The 18,757-nt window shown below is 51.8% G+C and overlaps 1 protein-coding gene across 2 annotated transcripts in view; it reads right to left on the reverse strand.

The window, feature by feature from the left end:
- RNF220 (ring finger protein 220) overlaps positions 1-18,757 on the reverse strand; it is a 304,953-nt gene that overhangs the window by 45,142 nt on the left and 241,054 nt on the right. The gene's annotated exons all lie outside the window — the stretch shown is intronic.

Below are 18,757 nucleotides of genomic sequence, written 5' to 3' on the forward strand. Positions count from 1 at the left end.
GGCCTCCCGCTGGGGCGGGGCGGTGGATTTGAATGTATGATGAATCAGTTTGCATTACATGTTCGTAAGTCATCATTTGTCAGGATTAATAGGCATCCCTGGTCGAGGGGGTGGGGGTGGGGCGGGCAGAGGAGAGACGTGTATTTAGCTATGGACCATCCTTATCTGCCAGTGCCCAGGGATGCCCTGAAAACAGCTCTGCACCCTCCTTCCCAGACCCCAGGGCAGTGGCTGGTGGTCTGGTGATATTTTTTAGCAGCTCCAGAGTCACTTGGAAGCAAAGAGGCCTATCTGTCTCTGTTTTGGGCTTGCCATGCAACCAAAAAGGGTATGGCAGGGACCGTTTGCACGGACTGGCTAACTCGTGCTCATCCTTTAAGACTCTGAATTCTTTCTTCTAGGGAGCCTTTCCTGACTCCTCCAGACTGCACTAGATGCCTCCTCTGTGTTCCCATAGTTTCCTGTGCTACCTCTGGTCACACAGTGTTACGGTTGCCTATCATGTGTCTGTCACTCTCTTTAGACTGTAAATTTCTCATGGGCAGGGAATAACTTGTTTATTGCTATAGTCCCAGAAGATCCCCTGGAGAGGGGAATGGCAACCCACTTCAGTATTCTTGCCTGGAGAATCCCATGGACAGAGGAACCTGGAGGGCTACAGTCCATGGGGTTGCAGAGTCTGACATGACTGAGTGACTAACACTTTCAACTTTCAGTTATCCTGCAGAGGGCATAACCCAAATTAAGAGGATATTAGTAGTGTACGTAGAAACAAATACATATTCCTTGAATGAATGAATAAGTAATTGTTGACCTTGCTAAACCCCCAGAAGACGCGGATGTTAGCTGGGAGATGTTGTGGGGGTTTTATCTGGTTCCTTGCCTCTACCTTGCCCCTGGTCTGATCATCTCTCTATTGTACATGATCTTCTTCACTTGTTCCTCTTCCTGCCATAGGGAAGACTCCCTCATAGCACCAGGTTGCTTACAGGTGACATATAAACTCAGGATCCACAGGGTTGACATGTTCATGCCCACATGCCCTTGCCATCTGCCCTTCCTTCTACTCTGCTGGCGGAAACCCAGATTGGTATTGCCCACTCCATATGGCCTCCTGCCACCTCCAGGTTCTTGTGAAACTGGAGCCTGGCTGGTGCCCTGGCCCCTATTGTGATGGATACTGTTTACTGTCTATAGCCATGGAGGGGGTCTGGATTGAGCCAGGTATGGCTCTTGGGGGGCCAGTAGCCAACATCTGCAAGACAGCCAGGTGGAGGTCAGCCTGTGGGTAGCTGAGGCTCACACTTGGGCTGTAGCTGGAGCCAAGGACTCTGGGCCAAGGCACAGTCAAGCTCACTGAGTCTTGGGCTTGGACCCCAAACCCTTGACCCTATGAGCCTTTGCTCCACCCAAGTGCACCAGCCAGCCTGTTTAGAGGCTGTCAGGGCTTCAGGGGTCACAGCTATTTCACACCACTGAACTTGGCTGCCCCAGACACAACTGCAGCCTCTCTCCTCTTAGCTAACTTCCCCTCCTCCCTTAGCTAATCACTTCCAGACAGTGCCCTGTGCTGGGCCAGGCCTGTGGTGGGTGGGGCAGGTGGGCCTCCCAGAGTTCCCTGGGATTAGGCTTTATTATAAACTGCAGAAAAGAGCCCAATTCAGGGAAACATCCACATATGGACATGCACAAATATCCTCTCAAATGTCTAGACACACACATGCGCGCGTGAGCACTGGCACCCCCAGGTGCTCAGACAAGTGTGGGTATTTGTTCCCATCTAGATATGTGCATGCGAGCACAGGCATATATGCAAGTGTATACTGAGTCCACCTCGACACTCCCTGGCATGTCCACACACTTCACTCCCCTCCAGCATCTTCCTTGCCATGGAGCCAAAATGTTAGGACTGGACTGTGTAAAGCAAAGTAAATCCAAGTGTGCTTTACCCCCTGCTGGCTCTGACTATGGGCTTATAAAAATGAAGTGGGAACCTCCGCAGCTGTGGGCAGTAAATCCTGAACCGCCAAGGAGGCCAGTGTTACCTGCTTTCTCAGCTCACGGGGGAAAGTTGGGGCACTGATTACAAGTGCCTGCAGGGTGGGACGGGCAGCAGGCCAGCTGCTTGGCCTCGGGCACTGCCTGCTAGTCCAGCCCCGGCCAGCTGTCTCCTACAGACCTGTGGGGTGCAGAGACCCAGAGCCCTGGTGTGGGCAGAGTGGAGGTGTGCAAAGACCAAGAGAGGAAGAGGGAAGTGGAAGAGGAGAAGGGCTGGAGTGGGCAGAGTGAGCAAGACAGCCACGTGCTGCTAAGGCTGAGGGGAGCCCTTGCATCTGGAGATCAATTAGCATCAATTACTGACTTCATTTAATTGTCGTCCAAGATGAATTTGTCATTTTTAGCTGGAAATTAATGGGAGACCTTCACCTCTCCCTGGCAGCAGCCGCAGAGCCAACAGCGGTCACCTCAGCCTCCTAGGAGCCCTGAATCCTGCTTGGGGTTGGGGCCAGGCGTGGGCAAGCAGCAGCAGGGCTTCCGCTCCCTGGGCAAGCTCTGGCCTGCCCCCCAGCCCACTCAGCCTGGCCCACTGCAGCCCAGGGCCATGGTGGGGGCCGCCGGGCCAGCGGAGCAGTCCTTTGCAGCCTCTGTCTTCGGCCAGAAATTAATTTGCTGGGCTGAGCATGTTTACCTTTTCCCAGCAAAGGCGAGACAGTAAACAGCGGACCGGCGGCTGAAATTGAATTGATAACTGCATCAACGTGCCAGATAACGCCTAAAATAATACGCCGATAAGGAAATTCGATTTGATTTGCTGCTGCGCATCAGATTGGCCCCATCTGTAGCTGCCTGTAATCATTTTCAATTGCGTTGGGAAACCTTATTTGTCCTTAAATATTTCTGTCATTTTTCATTGCTGGCGACAGATCCTTGGGCAGGTGGCAGGGGTGCGCTGCCTCTGTGGGCGCGGGGCGGCGGTCCGAGGAGGAGGGGTGGCGCGGACTTGCGCGGAAGGAGGCAGGGAGCGGGCAGCCGGGCGGTGACAGCTGTTCCTCCAATCAATCACACTGTCGACAGGGAGGGACGACTGGCTGGCAGAAATTGAGTTTGCCTCACAGGGGACGATTGAGCAAATTAATAGCCCATTAGCCAAGCAGTGACCTGAGAAATGAAGGTGCAGGGGTTCCTGCTCACTCAGGCCGGCTGGGGTGGGGCAGGTCAGGAGGAGGGTTTGGGGAGGAGAGAACTGGGGAGGAGGTGTGGGAAGAGGAGGGAGGGATGTGAGGATGGGATGGAGAACAGATGGGTAGGACATGGACTGTGGAGTAGATGGTGCTGGAGGAGCGATGTCAAGCGAGGGAGATGGGCGAGAGATGCAGACGGTCCTAGGAGAGATGCTGGGAAGGGAGGGAGCAGAGAGGGCTCTTGACCATGTTCCTACCATGCCCTCTGGGACCGAGTATCTTGGCAAGAAACTCCTCTGCATCCTTGCTCCCTAGATGCTCCCTTTACGTCCTCTCTTCACTTTCCTGGAAACCTGGAAACATCACTTATATTCCCTGGTGACATCACTTCCCTGTAGTCCTCTCCAACTCCAGGTTCCTCAGGCCAGGAGGTGGGGTCAGTGTCTCCTTTAGCGCCCACTGCTGCTTTCAGACCACTGCTTCTCCACCCAATGGACCCTGAGGACAAGTACCATCCTGCATCCCTCATTGCTGTTATCCACCTTCTCCATATCTGCCTAGGACTTTGACACTCACCTGTCACCTAGGTGACACCTGCCCTGATCTTGTCAGCTCCTGTTGTTTTTTCCTGTATTCCACATCCTCCTGGAGGACTTTGACAACAACCAAAATTGTTCTGTGAAAGAACTCCCTCGCCCCCAGCCCTCTCATGGCCTTGGACCCACCCATCACACTTGATTCTCTCTCTCTCCTCCTCTCATCTCCCCAGACCACTTACTCATGGCTTTTAGCCTGGGCCCCAGGGTGCGTCACTTCAACACCCTCTTGCCAATATAGTCAACCTCCTTGTTTCCTCTGCCTTCTCCACAACCCAGCTATTCTCCTCTCTGTTTCAGACATGCAGGCGGCTAAACGCAGCTGGGGAGAATCACAAAACCACGCAGAGATGTGCCAATAAAAATTCACAGTTTCCAATCTCAGCACTGCTAAGCAATCCTTTTCCATGCCCTTGGTCAGCTCTGTCTCTCCTTTTCCACAGAGACAATCCAATAATATTTTATTATTTTGAGTCCCCCTCCCCACCTTCTGTCCCTCTGTCTTACTAGGTGGTCGTACTGCCTATTTCACTCAGAGATTTGAAGTCCTTAGGCATGAATTCTCTCAACTTCCAGACCCAAAATGCACTTCCTTATTTCCTTTCAGTTTCAGCGGAAGAGGTAGTCACCCTCCTGTTTTTGCTTAATCTCTTCTCCTGGACTTAGAATCCCATTCCTCCCATTCCCTGGGGAAACTGTCCTGTTCTCCCTTCTCTCCTGCATCCTCCCCCTTCCCTTCTCATGCTTCCCTCCATCAGCACATACACCCTGTCTCCCCCGTTACAACAATATCAACAGCATCCTCCCATCTCTTCCACATGGTCCCTTGTAGCTAATGCCCTTTCTTTCCACTTTCCTTTTCACCTAAGATGCTCTGACACTCCTTTCTCTCCCAAACACTTCTGAACTCATGGCAGTCTGGTTTCCACCCCTACCACCCTACTCTCAATCAATCTGTTCTCAGTCAGATAGATCCTCAATGGTCATCATTTGCCAAATATGATGGAACTGCAGCTATATCCATTCATTAATTTGATAAACATGATTGTCTTCCATGTGTTAGGCATTACACCAAGGTCTAAGGAAACCATGAAATCTGTGTCTTTATGGAGCTTGCAAGCAGGAAGCATGTAATAAAATAATTATACAAGTACTATAACATGGAAGTTGTATCAAAGAGAGGTGAACAGGGTCATGTGAGCCTATAAAATGGAGATTTGCCCTGCTCAGAGGAATCCAGAAAGGTTTCCCTGAAGAACTGACACAAGCTGAGATGTGATGGATAAGTAGGAATTGAATGGATGAGGAGGGAGGGAAGTGATAACACTGATCAAATGCTTACTCTGTGCCAAGCACTGTAGTATTCCTCCCTTCCCTTTATTTTATAAATGAGGACACAGAGGTGTAAGAAGTTCTGTAACTTGCAATGGGTACCTGGTAAGTGGTGGTGCTGGGCTTTGCACTCAGGCAGTGCAACAGTGGAGCCCATGCTCTCTACCACTCTCCTTCCCCTGATGTTAGCTATCATCCTCGCCATCATCTACTTCTCTCCCTGCACTCTCTGTATGATCTCTACTCTGGTTTCATTTCATCCATTCGTACCTCTAGTCCTGACCTGTATATATCACTGTGTGCCAGGTTCTCTACTTGGATGTCCAACAAGCTCTTCAGCCTCCATGTGCCTGAAACAAGACTGATCTTCCTCTAGACCTGCTCTCCTCCTGCTTTTTCAATTTCAGGGTATGGCACCACCACCCACAGAACTCCCTCAATCGGCAGTCTAGACTCTTACCCTTGACTCAGGCTCCTACATGCAATAAATCAACATCGTAGCTGTTTTCACCTCCTAAGTACCCTCAAAACCATCTTCTTTTCTCCATTGCCCTCGTTCAGACATCATCATCTCCAGTCTACTCTTAAGTTTCCTATGCATCTCTCTCCCCTCTAATCCATTTCTATCTCTACAGCTAGAAGGATATTCCTAAAACACAAATCAGATCCTATCATTCAGCTACTTAAGATCCTTCCGTGGCTCCCAAAGCCCACAGCATAAATCCTGAACTCCTTATCAGACAGTCTCTCTCCAGTCTCATATCCCCTCCAGCAATGCTGTGTGCTATGGCTGGGCAAGACCTAGCTCTCCACTTATTATTCTCACTGCCAATAATGCCCACAACATCCATCTCCCCATGGGCAACTTGTAACTCCTATTTATTCTTTAAGATCACACTCAGACAATACGTCCTTTCAGAAGCTTTCCCTGATAGAGAACTCCTCTTCTTCATGCTATATTTCTTATATGTCTACACCTCTATTGAGAGTTGGACTATAAAGAAAGCTGAGGGCTGAAGAATTGATGCTTTTGGACTGTGGTGTTGGAGAAGACTCTTGAGAGTCCCTTGGACTACAAGGAGATCCAACCAGTCCATCCTAAAGGAGATCAGTCCTGGGTGTTCATTGGAAGGACTGATGTTGAAGCTGAAACTCCAATACTTTGGTTACCTATGCGAAGAGCTAATTTGAAAAGACCCTGATGCTGGGAAAGATTGAGGGCAGGAGGAAAGGAGGTCGATAGAGGATGAGATGGTTGGATGGCATCACCGACTCAATGGACATGAGTTTGGGTAAACTCCGGGAGTTGGTGATGGACAGGGAGGCCTGGTGTGCTGCAGTTCATGGGGTCGCAAAGAGGCGGACACAACTGAGCGACTGAACTGAACTGAACACCTCTATTATGGCACATATCGGATAATATTGCAATTGTCTGTTTATTCGTCTGTCTCCCCTGGTAGACCTTGAGCTTTTTGAGGGCAGGGAAGTTATCTGACATCCTGGTACACTCAGGACCCCGAGGAGGGTCTGGTACAGAGTGGTTATGACTGTTGAATGACTCAATGACCAAGTTAATGCAGGAGGACTTGAAGGGACAGCAGGGGAATGTCCGGAAGGGGAGGAAAAGATGAGGTGGGTAAGGGTGAGAGAGGATGAAAGAGGGGAAGGAAGGCAATCGAGGTAATGTTGAAGATTCTTGCTGCTAAAATGAAGCCTGGCTTCATGGTCAAGGAGAAGCAGAGGCTGCAAGGGTTTCAAAAGGCAGAGGCTCTCAAAAGACAGAAGCTCCATAACTGCTGTCCCAGAAAAATACCAAGTGTTCATCGACAGTGGGAAGAGGGTAGGCAGTAGCTACACAAACCAGCCAGCCAGTGAAATCCCACGTCTAGGAACACCAACAGACAGACACCCCCACTGGGACAGGCAGATACCTGGTGCTTCCCCATCACAGAGCCCTCTGCAGCCCCTGTGCTGGCCCACAACCCGACCCGGAACCCTGCTGCTCTCTCTCTCTCAGCAATTTCCCTACCCAAGAAAGCTCTAAGGGTTTCAATTACCGGCGTGTGGGATTTAGTGCCCTGGGCTTCTCTGACTGGAGGAGATTTATTTGAAGGTTTAGTGTCGTGGAGAATTCACGTCTTCACTCCCAGGAGCCCAGCTTCCGTCCTGAGCCCCTAAATCAGGAACCAAGATGGGCTATTGTCACTTACCGCATTAGCCTCGTTAGCGGACCAGGAGGGGTGATTAATAGCAATGCACACACAGCCATCCTGCTCGCTGGCCGCTCTGCCGCTGTGCGTGACCTGGGGAGGGGGTGGGGAGGGGCTGAGCCTGCTCCAGGATAACTAAGGAGACGGCTAGAGCCCGCACCCCAGCCAGGCAGGGCAGCCCCTGTGGTCCTTCTAGATCTGGGGACGGTTCAAAGCAAGCTTCTCCAGAGAGAGCCCAGCTGGAAACCTCTGGGCCTGACTCATGGAAGAGGACAGAGGGTGGGTGGGTGTGTGAGGGAGAGAGAAAGGGGTGGGTATGTTTATTATATGGGCTTCTCTGGTGCCTCATGCGGTAAAGAATCCACCTGCAATCTGGGAGGCCTGGGTTCGATCCCTGGGTTGGGAAGATCCCCTGGAGGAGGCCATGGCAACCCACTCCAGTATTCTTGCCTGGAGAATCCCCAATGGACAGATGAGCCTCTCAGGCTACAGTCCACAGGGTCACAAAGAGCCGGACTTGACTGAGAGACTAAGCACAGCACACATGTTTATTTCAGTTCCCAAGCGCTCTTTGAGTGCTTATGACGGGGGCCAGTGTGCATGGGACACAAGGGCACATGGAAAGAGGGAGGTGTGGGGAGAGGGGTGAATGATGGCAGTTTCTGTGAGAGGGGAGACAGAGCGGTGTATCTCTGTCATGAGACAGAGAGGAATATGTATGCGAGAGGGAGTGTGTTTCTAAGGAGAGAGATGGTGGGAGAGAGAATGGTTTTATGTTTTCTTTTTTCTTTTGTCTCCGCAAATTCTCCCCTCCATATACCTTCCCCTCCAACTTTTTGGAGTCAGGCTCAGTTGGGTTTGGATTTCAGTTTTGGGTAATTCATGCATTTATTTATCTGTTCATTCACCAAGCTGTTACTGAGCATCTACTAGCTTTTACCTTTCTGTGACTCTTTTTCCTTACCTGTAAAACGGAGACTAATACAGTGTTTATGATACTCAGTGATGTAATTTATTAAAAAATCTTGTGAGCACACAGAATTAGGAGCCAGGTGTGCCCTGGCACCATACTGGCAAGGGGATCAGGAAATGGTAGTTAAAGAGCTGTGGCTCTTCTGCCAATCCTGTCTCCCTCTCTCTTCTTTTTCCATCTCTCCTCTCTCTCTCTCTCCATTGCCCTCTCTCAATCACAGCTGAGCCATAGTATTATTAGAACCAATTGACTGTTTAGACTCTGATGTTTTAACTAATCACCACTAATGCAGACACTGGTGGGTAATCACAATCACTTAGTTCTTAAGCAAACCCCTTCTCAGAACTGAGAGCAAACTGGAGGGGGGTGGTCCAACAATGACTGAGGCCTGGGAATGATGGGGGTGGGGGATGACTGCTGCCCAGAAGGAAGCCCCTTTCTTGACCCTGGTGGCCCTGGCCCCCAGAGGGGGCCCTCTGGGCCAGCCTGGTCCCTTGGGGCAAGTTACCTGAGCCCTGTCCTGGAGGTGGGTTGGCTTCCTTCCCTATCCTCTTACTGCTCTGCCCTTTGGTGTTCGTTTCCCACTTTGACCTAGAATTCTGTTGTGGGAGTCTCCTCTAGTACCCACAACCATGGACCAGAAATATTCCAGCAATGCCCCTTTTCTGAGTTGCTGTTCAATTGTAGCTCCTAGCAGCCTGCTTCTAGGAAGAGTCCTTTAGACATAGGTTCAAGTCCCACTGCGGCATCAGAGGATGCTGACTGGGGTGGGACCCTGTCCCTTTTGGTTGAGGACCCAAGAGAAGAGAGCAGACAATCGTGTTCTGTGTTATTGAGTGTGGGGAGAATGCCGAGGCTGTGGTGTGGTCTGAGATCTGTGTGCCTGAGGACACCTACGCACCTGTACTGCCTTGTTCACCTGCAGGCCCCAGAGCCCCAGCTTACACACAGCCCTGCTCCACCCTGAGGCCCTGGCTCATCCTACACCTGCTCCAGCCTTGCTGGGGAAGCCAGACCCTTAGAACTTCAGGGTGGAGGCCAGGCAGGGCAGGACCATAGGGCCCAGATGTCCTGGAGGGGGTGGCCTAGATGCCCATGGCCAGTAGGTGTCGCTGTGGCTCCAGCACTGGGAGGGGGTGTCAGGCAGGGGGCTCTGGAACAGGCCTAGGGGCCGGGGGTCCTTTGACTTTTCCCACCCCTACCTCAGGCCTTCCTGCTAGGAAAGATTCCCCACTGCTTCTCAAACTGGAAGGTGTCTGTGGAACACTCGGGAGTTCATGTTAAAATGTAAATTCTCATTCCGTATCTCTGGAACCTGTCTCAGGATTTTGCATTTCTATAGAGTCCTCGGTGAAGCTGATGCTGCTAATCTGTGGACCACCCTTTAAGGAGGAAGAGCCTAATCTCTCTGGCTCCCTAGTCAGGTGATACTGACTCTGCTCCTTTCCAAAGCCAATGCTCACCCTCATTCCTGTTTCCTCAGTAAAGCTCCCAGTTGTTCAGTTGCTAAGTCATGTCCAACTCTTTGTGACCCCATGGACTGCAGCATGCCAGGCTTCCCTGTCCTCCACCATCTCCTGGAGTTTGCTCAAACTCATGTCCATTGAGTCAGTGATGCCATCCAACCATCTCATCCTGTCGCCCCTTACTCCTCCTACCTTCAATTTTTCCCAGCATCAGGGTCTTTTCCAACAAGTCATCTCTTCGCATTAGGTGGCCAAATCTCCCAGACCAGAGGCCAAAGGTGACCATTAGGATCCCCCCGCTTTTTTGGATGATGGGTTCAGTTGGATGGCATGAAGTAGGTTTCTAGGGAAACTCTGAAACAAAACTTAAGCCCAATCTTCTGAGTCAACTGAGCTCAAATCCTAAACTTCAGTCTAAATTGGAATCAATCCTAATTCCCCCACATCACCCCAGTACCCACCTTCAGAGCTAAATCTCATTGTCAACCTCAGCCCAGTTCTTGTGCCCCCTTAAGTCCAGCACTGATGCTATCCCTTGCTTCAGTCTTTGCCCCAAGACTGAATGTCCTCTTGGCCTCTCTGATGACCTCCAGGTCCTCTGCTGTACTTTCCTCTAGATACTGGCCTGAGCCAGGTCAGTGGGGCATTAGGATCTGGGGACGTATGCCTCCATCGAGCTCGTTCAGGCCTCAGCAATGCTCAGGCATTTGCCCTAGGCGGAGAGGAACAGCAATTCAGCAGTCCATTTGAGGACAGGCATCCCTCACTCTCCCTGAAAGGCCCCTCGCTGCTGGGGAAACGTGTCTTACCCCATGTCTTCTGTTCTAAGGACTCCATTTCCTGGATGTAGTGTAGGTAGGGAGGAATTACTTGTACTAGCCCAGCCTCGACTGCCGGTGAACAGGGGGGATGTGTGTACGTGTGCGTGTGAGTGTATGGGGTGAAGTGAAGAGAGTGGTGAGTGGCAGGGTAGGCAGACAAAGCACCCTCTAGGGCTTTTCTTCTAAATCAAGGTTTCTCTAAGGAACTTTCCTCTCCCCCAGCCCCATGTACTCTTTGGCCCTGCTAGGTACTCCAGAAGCGGGTTCTTGAAGGGGTGAGAGTTACCTGACATGGATCAAAGAATTTACCCCTTTCAAGTCTGACATGTTGTGATTTTTAAAGTAGGAATGCATTTTTTTTTTTTTTTTTAAGCTGTGCTGCCAGGCTTATGTGTTCTTAGTTCCCCAGCCAGGGATCCACCTGGACTCCTGGCAGCGAAAGTGCAGAGTCCTTGAGACAGGGAAAGGTAAAAGTATTTGTCTGTTGCTAGTAAGCTTAAAAGTGAAATTTTGGTTCCTACAGTCCAGTGCTGTGTTCTGTTGACTACGCTAAAAACATCTGGCCAAAGTCATCCATGTGTGTGCGTGCTAAGTCGCTTCAGTCGTGTCTGACTCTGCGACCCCATGGACAGTAGCCTGCCAGGCTCCTCTGTCCATGGGATTCCCCAGGCAAGAATATGGGAGTGCGTTGCCATGCCCTGCTCCAGATCTTCCCAATCCAGGGATTGAACCTGCGTCTCTTACGTCTCCTGCATTGGCCAGTGGGTTCTTTACCACTCAGCGGGCAAAAACTGACCAGGCAGGATGGAAGGTCCAATGGTCCCCTGCCTGCTGCTAGGGCTAACGCATGGGAAGGAATAGGGAAAGGGGCTCGCCTCCCTTTGTTGAAATGTGGGAATGGCTGTGGGGGTCTGCAGAGGGGGAGGAGACTGGGTAGGCTCTGTTCCTGAGTCTGTTCTGTGGGTTCCTACTGGGCTTCCGTGACCCAGAGGAACAGCCATAGGACACTTACCACGGCAGCTCTGGACCCAATGCCCCCACCAGAAACACCTCCTCTCTCCTCACACTTGTGGCCTCCTCACCTCTTTTCACATTGGCATCCCCCTGTACCTGCGCTCTCTGCATTCTGTCCTGGTGGCTCAGTTGTAGGGAGAATCCCGGGGCCAGGGCTGGCCTGAAGGTAGGCAGCGAGAGTGAGGAAGGAGGCTGGGAAGGTGGCACGTGAGTTCTGGGATCAGGCAGACCTGGTCTTGAAACCCAACTGAGCGCTAGTGGCCGCGCGTGCACACTTTGGTACTTTGATCTGAGTCTTCATTTCCTCATTCCTAGAGACTGAGGATGATAACACAGGCCCCCCAGGTTGCTTTAACAAGTGAATGAGACAAGTGGGCAGAACCTGAAGCCCGGAGACTGGCAGGTCTCGGCGTGTCTCTGTGCCCTGTCTGGGAGCATCTGTGGGCATGGGAGTGCTGGGGGACAAGGCTGAGCACCTGGGAGCCTTGGGAGGTTCTAGAGCCCCTCCTTCTGTGCAGGCCTGGCTCTGCCCCAGGAATAGTGGTCAGTGGTCATCAGGACAACACAGCCCAGTGTCATGAGGGAGGCAGCTGCATGGGGGGTTGGGCTGGAGGTTATGTGCAAAAAGGGCCAGAGACAGCAGGGCAGCTAGGAGGCCTGGGCAGGCACAGCCTGTTACCAGCCATGCCACGGGCCTCTGAGCCCTGCCACCAGCAGCACGGCCTGCAAAAAGTCACAGCCCAAGGCTTCCATGTGCCAGTTCTTGGTTCTGATTGTGGAGCGGGGCTGAGGGAGGACCTGGGTGAACACTACCTCAGCTCAGGCTGGGATGCTCAAGGAAGAGTCTGCCCTCTGCCCTCTTTCCTTCTGTCCGTTGGTCTGTCCCTTCCTTTCTCTTTCTTCCCTTTCATTTTTAACACGTATGGGAGCCAGTGCTCTGGGGGTTGTGGTGAGAAGTGTGGCTCTGCCTCCACAGCTCTGAGGCTGGGCACAGAAGAGGCTGAAGTGAGAACGGCTAAGGAGGAGAGTGAGGTCATGGTGTGGAGGAGGGGAGGGCTTCCTGGAGGAGGGGGTGCTGGCGGTCTGGAGTGTGGGATGGCAAGAGAAGGAGGGGTGGAGCCATGACCAAGACAGAGGTTGAGAGACAGCCCAGCAGGGCCAGTGTGTGGCTGGAGTAGAAGAAGAATGGAGGGAATATTGGGGTCTGGGAAATAAAGGTCATTGGTGGTTTCCCTGGGCCTTCATTCTGTAGGCATTAGGGGCTAAGGTGACATCCCTGGTAGCTCAGATGGTAAAAGCGTCTGCCTACAATGTGGGAGACCTGGGTTCAATCCCTGAGTTAGGAAGATCCCCTGGAGAAGGAAATGGCAACGCATTCCTGGAAAATCCTATGGATGGAGAAGCCTACAGTCCATAGGATCGCAAAAAGTCGGACACGACTGAGCGACTTCACTTTCACTTTACCTTCAGGGGTAACAGGGCCTTGGAAGCAGGGGTAACAGGGCCTTGCCTTGTGAGAGCTGGGAGGACTTATAGACTCCTCCACATTATTGACCCCTCTCGACGTTTGGACAGGGAACGGAGGCTGGTGACAAGAACAGTCCTTTGTGGAAGGCCACGTCTTGGCCGTGTCTGTCACCACCCCGAGAGCCAGGCCTGGCCCAGCACGAAGCAGCCTGAGCCTCGCGCTCAGTGAGGGAGCTGGGATTATTACTCCCATTTCACTGACAGGGAAACTGAGACTCAGAGGCATCAAGCGAGATACAGGAAGCTCCACTGCCAGCATGCCATGGAGCGGAGAACTGAAGGGCCCGGTTCCCAGCCAGGCCTGAGGGGTGCTCTGGTGGAGACCACTGCATGTCCGGCCAGCCACCCACCACGCCGTGTCTCACCAGCACACTGACGCTCTGGCCACACAGAGTTCTTTCTGTTCTCAACCGGGCCATTTCCTCTCCCCTCTGGGTTTTACACATGTTGTTCCCTCTGCCTGGTAAATCTCTTTTCAGAGCTCAGCTTCAAGGTGAGCCCTTGTAGAAGCAGTGCTATCCGAACCTTTGGACTCCATGTCCCCACAGCCTCCGGCCTCCCTTGTCACACTGCGGTTACACCTCACTGGTCTATTTTCTCAACAGGCCTGGCACAGTGAATGGTGTCAGTTGAATGACTGAGCGGAGAGGGTGGCTAATGCTGGTCCCAGCCTTCCTGTTCTCTGCCTCTGGTGTCAGCAGTATCCTCTCCCCACGGCCTCCTGAGTTAGCAGCACTGGGAAAGGGGCTGGGCTGCAAGAATACAGCTGGTGCTGAGTATGGCCCCGGTTCTGCTGGGAGCAAGCCTTCTGGAGGGTGCTGGTGAAGAAAGTAGAGACTCACTCCAGTTCAAGTTCAATACAAGACCTGGCCTAAAGCCATAATCCTTCTGGGTCACGGTGGAAGGCCCCATAGGGCTGGGTGAGCACCGAGGAAAAGTAGGGCTCCTAGGTGCTCCACTAAAGGTTGGGATGAGGCATTTGAGAGGAAGGCCCTGAAGGATGGGGGATACACAACTTCATGGAGAGCAGAGGACGGTAAGCTTGGGAGCAGGGGGGCGGGGGGAGCAAAGACGGACAGAGGGAGGGACTCAGTCCCTACCTAGACTCCATGCCCAGCAGGCCCTGGGCTGCTCACCCCACCAAGGGCATATGTGGGTGGTTGCCTCGGGGGGCTGGCCCTCCTGATGTGAAGAGTGGGATGTCACCCATCGCCTAAAGGGTCCTGGCACCACGTACCTGCTTCCCAGCTCAGGGCTTCCCAGAGAAAATGTATTTTCTGAGGACCATGCCCTACTGTGGGGGCCAGCACCCTCATGGTCACATAACCACATACATCAACTCCGTTATGCTTTGTTCAACTCTGTTCTCTGCCAGTGTTCAGAAATTGTTTTGTGAAGTTTGCTCAGCGTTCAGATGTTCTTTCGATAAATCTGTGGGGGAGAGAGTGGTCTCCCCGCCCTGTTTCTCTGCCATCTTAGCCTACTCCTCCCAACTCTGTTCTCATATCTGGTTTTGCCTTGGGCCCATGACCTTCACCCACTTTTCCTACAGCATTCTGCCTCCCAACTTGCACCAGGGCGGCAGCCTGCCCACCTATCCTTGCAGCCTTAACTTAAACCAACTGACTCTGGTCACCTCTTTCCCCTGTGCTGTACTCCCACCAGACCAGGAGCCCCCTGAGTGAGGGGTCTGATCTTAGAATCAACTTTTTTTTGTAGTTCCCAGCGTAGATGTTGTTTTTAACATATCTTCCTTAAACCTGTGTCACAAGAAAAGAGGAGACAGTAATCCTGCCATCAGGGACTCTTGGGAAATGTAAGTGAGATGAAGGTTGACATACCTACACCTTTAGGAGGTAGATATTCTTGTTATCTGTATTTCACAGATAAGCACACTGGGGCTCAGAGACGCTTGATGACTTGTCCAAGGTCACACACCAGGGAAATGGAATGGCTGCAATTCGAATGAATGCTCCCCTAATGGTTCCACTCTCCAGCTTTGGGGGGTTTGCAGTTTGGTTGGAGGTAGGGATATGTAAGTCATGTTGCAGAGTCAGGAAAGGCTTCTGTCCTGGGTTTAGAGTTAACTTGAAGCAGGCAGCCCAGCAGGATGTCAGAAAGGAGAAATAGTGGGAAGAGGCATGCCTGAAGTCAGGGGACTCTTCGGGGAGAAGACATGGCTTTGTCCTCGCCTGATGCATTCTGGGACAGGAGGCAGCCTCAGGCACAGGAAAGGCAGTGTGAGGGCTGGTAGAGAAGTGCATGGTGGTGAGGGAGGCCTGAGATCACAGGGTCTGAATGTGGGAGAGCCATGGGAGATGGGTGGCAGAGGTGATTCCTTCCAGCCCCCCTACTCTTCACACCCTGGTCCCCAAGGGAGGGATGGAGAAGGCCACCTGCCACCCTCTTCACACCTGGGCTGGGGCCCGGCCCATAGGCAGCCCTAGGCTTCAGCCACCTCTGCCCCCTGGCCCAGCAGCAGGCCCAGCTGGCTCACCTTCTCAATCAATACCGCGCTCTTAATGGGCCCAGCCACCAGCACCGACCAGGGGCATTAAATGTTAATTATATCTATTTGGATTTGAAAAATTTTATTACTCCAGTTAATTATGGCTGGAGTCATAAAAAGGTTTCAGAGTGAAAGGGCTGCCTTATTGGGGCCACTTTCCCCAAGACAGATTGGAAAGGAAAAGAAGAAATAAAAGCATCTGGCTCAAAGGGCCGGGCGCTCCACATCCAGCAGGCTGGGAGCCCTGGGCTTGGGCCCCGCATCTTCTAGCTTCAGGTGAGCCTGAAGTGTGGGGCCCAGGATACTGGAGAGGCCAATCCTAGGAGGACACCCCTGTGTGTGAGCGTTGCTGTCAACAGAGAAGGGCCCCCTGGCAGCGGAGGCTCCAAGGAAACTGCAGCCCTGCTGAGATCAGCCAGGCTCTTTGAGGTCTGGGATTGCAGGCTATGCCCAAGGCTCCTCTCCAAGTGGTCCTATCACTGGGCACTCCTCCAGCCCAGCTCCCCACCCTGGCCTGGCCCCATCCAGCCCAGTCTGATTGCTTCCTGCCAGTCCCGCTTATGATTCATGGGCCTGACCTTGGGCTATAAAGTGTTCACTTTAGCAGGAATAGAGGCAGGATTTACAGCCCTAGGGTCAGCTGTAGGCAATGACACACACAATAGCTGACTCACAAGGGTGCCCCATTCCCATCCCACACATAACTCTCCTTTGCACACACAGGTACACATACACACATTTTGACAGAGACACGTGTGCACTCCCATGCCCCAGAGCTCTCTGCCTCATGCATCCGGTAATGCGAGTTCCCTTTGTGGAGCAAGCGCTGTACATAAGAAGCTTTACAAGCATTTGTCTAATCCTTAACGTTGATCCCGTAAGGTTGGAGCTGGTGTTACTCATTTCATAGGAGAGGAAGCACACTAAGGCTTGGGCAGTTTATGTGATCTGAGCATTTGTACCTACAAGAGAACCAGCTGGACAGAGAACCTCACGCCCCAAACTGCTAGCTAGGGAAATAGTGATTCCATGAGAGAGCTGGGCTGCAGCAGCCTGGAGTGGGGTCAGAGAGGCCAGCTCATCCCCTCTCCCTCTTCCCCACCAGAGGAGCTGGAGACTGGTTCAGAGAAGAGGGAATATTCCAGAGGATATTAGAAGGGGGAATAAAAAACCAAGAGAGGAATGCCTTAACCCAGATATGAGATTAGGATGTCACACTACATAAACTTTTTAAAACCAGAAGTAATTGGGAAATAGTGGGAGAATTTGCCCATATTGTTCAAGTTTCAACCACCCATCCAAGAAAGGGTATTTGACAGGGTATAGTTGGTAGAGATTGAAGGGGGTGAGCATTTCAATTTGTACCTCTTAAGTTTAGCTATTTCATGAGCTGTTTTTATTATCATTATTGTCATTTTTACTCTGTTGCTGAGATGTCCGTGTACAAGGAATCCTCCCTCCCCCAACTCCTCTTGAGCTCAAATGCCATTTGCCTCTACTTGGCTCCTTCCATCTACCAGGCCTCAGAGTCTCTGCCTTTTCTCCCAAACCAGTGCCTCCTGCCCTCTAGAGCCATCCCCCCAGTCTTCAGCAGGGACTTCACCCTCACAGCTACTTCTCTGGCTCTTGCGTGTTGCCCCTAGCTAGTCCTTTCTCTTCTTTTCAAACTCCTGTGTAACTTCTCTCTTAAAGTAGCCAGCCAGGGACTTCCCTAATGGTCCAGTGGTTGAGAATCTGCCTTCCAGTGCAGGGGACGCAGGTTTGATCCCTGGTCGGGGAACTAAGATTCTACACACCATGGGCCAACTGAGCCCGTGCACCACAACTAGAGAGCCTGCTCAGTGCAACTACTTAGCCTGCACACTCTACAGTCTGGGCTCCACAACAAGAGAAGACTACTGCAACTAGAGAAAGCCTGCACCCTCAACGAAGGGCCCACATGCTGCTAGGAAGACCCAGCACAGCCAAAATAAAAAAAAAAATTAATGACCAGGCCTTCCCTTGATCTTTTCCCCTCTCTAATTTCTTTCTGTCTTCTCATCTTCCTCTTGGAATAAGGGGCCAAACGGGCTCCTTCTCACAGCATCCTCGGCTCTTCCTCAAGAGAGGAAGAGCTCTGTCCTCTCCCTATCCCTCCCTCCTCTTTAGCAGACCTGACTCCAGTACCTTGTCATCTCTTCCCAGTTCCTCTGACTTGAAGCTCACTCCTGTGCTCTTTGCTCTGGGAGAATCTATCTTCTCACGCTTGAGGACTTCAACTTCCCCTCCCAAATGTGCCTCCAATTAGATGTCTATTCTAAACTCCATCTGAATTGTCAACTCCCAAAGGAGGTATCCTTGTGGAAGCTCTGCTCTCCCCTCAAACCAAATACCCTGAAAGTGGAAATAATGGTCTTCTCTTCAAAATGGCTTCCTTTCCTCCCCTTAATTTCTATCTGTTAAATAACTATTGTTCTGATTCTCTAGCCTCCCTAAACCCAGAGCAAACTGATTCAGTGAATACACTGAGCAAAGATTTTCCAGGTAATCACCATGTGCAAGCTCCAGTATTTTGGCCACTTGATGTGAAGAGCCGACTCATCGGAAAAGACCCTGATGCTGGGTAAGATTGAGGGCAAGAGGAGAAGACGCCAACAGAGGATGAGATGGTTTGATGGTATCACTGACTCAATGGACATGGGTCTGAGCAAACTCAGGGAGATAGTGAAGGACAGGGAAGTCTGGCGTGCTGCAGTTCATGGGTTGCAAAGAACCAGATGCCACTTAGGGAATGAACAACAACAGCCATGTGCAAAACCCAGATGGCCCAGGGTGGTGGGTTGAGGGGAAGGCAGGAAAAATAGGGAGGGAGTGTGAATGCTCCGGAATCAGGTAGATTTGGATCCAAAGCCTGGCCCAACCACTTGCCAGCTGTGTGCTATTGGGCTAGTTATTTATCATGACTGTAGACAGAACCGTGGCTATGAGCCTCCAGAATTTACTTCATCCTCACAATGATTGATCCATTTTAGAGATCAGAAATCCAGGTGCAGAGAGCTTAAGGAACCTGCCCAGGACCATACAACTTAGTAAGTGGCTGAGCCAAGGTATGAACCCAGGTGGACTGGCAGCCTGTACTTATGCTAAA

The sequence above is a fragment of the Giraffa tippelskirchi genome, chromosome 5 (genome assembly GCF_054371585.1).
Source record: "Giraffa tippelskirchi isolate mGirTip1 chromosome 5, T2T-mGirTip1v1.2.pri, whole genome shotgun sequence".
Lineage (NCBI taxonomy): Eukaryota > Metazoa > Chordata > Mammalia > Artiodactyla > Giraffidae > Giraffa > Giraffa tippelskirchi.